Raw genomic sequence first — 1,753 nt, 5'->3', positions numbered from 1 at the left:
TTGTTCCCCTTCCCTCAATACCCGTTCTCCCTCCTACTTAACTCTGACCCCTATGTGGGACAGGTACTGTGTCCTACCTGATTAACTTGCATCACCTCAGCTCTTAGACAGTCCTTAATGCATAGTAAGTGCTTAACAAATACCATTAATAAAAAAGAATATACACACCCCTCAACCCATTGTTAATATGTGTTCATCAGTGTGGTCTAGTGGATCTGGGAGTCAGAAGTACCTGGATTCTAATTCCTGCTCTGCCACTTGTCTGCTTTATGACCTTGGACAAGTCACTTCACTTCTCAGTTACCTCATCTGTTAAATGGGGATTAAAGACTGTGAACTCCATGTAGGACATGATCTGTTTCCAACCTGATTAGCTTATATCCACTCCAGTACTTAGTACAGTCCCTGGCACATAGTAAGTACTTAACAAATACCATTTTTTAAAAAAGCTTTCCATAAGTGGAGCAGCTCCTGCTGGCCTGTTTAGGAAAGGGAAAAGAAAAATCTAAGATGGCTTTTTTTTTGTCAGTTTTAAAAATAATAATAATAATTGTGGTATTTGTTCAGCACTTACTATGTGCCAGGCACTGTACTCAGCATTGGGTGGAAATAAGCAAATCGGGTTGGACACAGTCCTTGTCCCACATAGGGCTCACAGTCTCAATCTCTATTTCAGATGAGGTAAATCCCCATTTCAGATAAGGTAACTGAGGCACAGAGAAGTCAAGTACCTTGCCCGAGGTCACACAGCAGACAAGTGGTGACGGGAGTAGAACCCATGACCCTCTGACACTCGGGCCCGTGTTCTATCCACTACGCTATGCTGTAAAAGAAAACCATCATGAAGCTTGTTGTTTCATCCTTCACTGGGGGTCAGTTCCCATCCACTAATGCCAGGGCTAACTGGCATTAGCCCTGGGGCCGGGCCAGAGAGTCTGGGGTCCAGTGAGTAGTCATAGGTGCATTCATGATTTGAGGGAAGGGAAATGAAGTGTTTCCCCACTCTGACCACTCCTCCAGAGCCGGGACTGACAAGTGGGGAGATGGACCTCTGTCATTCCTGCCCCTCTAAGTGCGTCCTCTCTGTCCTCCGGACATGCAGCATGACCCCTCCTGAGGAGCCAGGACAGAGTTGCTTTGGTTGGTGTCCCCTAACCCCCATCCAGGGTCCCCAGTGGACAGTCCATGTCCCCCAATCTGCTCCCCTGGGGTCAGCCGGGGTCCCTTCCTCCAGAGCTTTATGGAAAATCCCACCTCTCTCTTTCCCAGAACCACCCTTTTGTCAGACTGTAAACTTGTTGTAGGCAGGGAATGTGTCTGTTTACTGTTATATTGTACCCTCCCAAGTGCTTAGTACAGTGCTTTGCACACAGTAAGAACTCAGTGAATGTGATTGAATGAATGAAAAGAATATCAGGAGACCTTTTTATTTAAACTAAAAAGAGAGCTGATCAGAAACCACTGCAAACTTGTTCATTTTTCATCTCATCTTGAAGAATTTTGCCCGATTAATGTGCCATAGCTCAAAACAATCCAATCCATTGCTGAACCCTTTAGCCATGACTTTGTTTGCTAGGAGGAATAGCTGAGGAAAGGAACAAAAAGAAAACTGTTTTCTCACCCCTGGAGATATGGGGGATGGGGACCTAGAACGGCCTTGTGGAAAGAAACGCTGAGCTAGGCTGGGCTGTACTTTGCTGAGAGAGCCCCATTTTTTTATGGTATTTATTGTTTACTATGTGTAAAACACTGT

Source organism: Ornithorhynchus anatinus, chromosome 12 (genome assembly GCF_004115215.2).
Source record: "Ornithorhynchus anatinus isolate Pmale09 chromosome 12, mOrnAna1.pri.v4, whole genome shotgun sequence".
Classification (NCBI taxonomy): domain Eukaryota; kingdom Metazoa; phylum Chordata; class Mammalia; order Monotremata; family Ornithorhynchidae; genus Ornithorhynchus; species Ornithorhynchus anatinus.
This window is presented reverse-complemented; position numbering follows the sequence as displayed.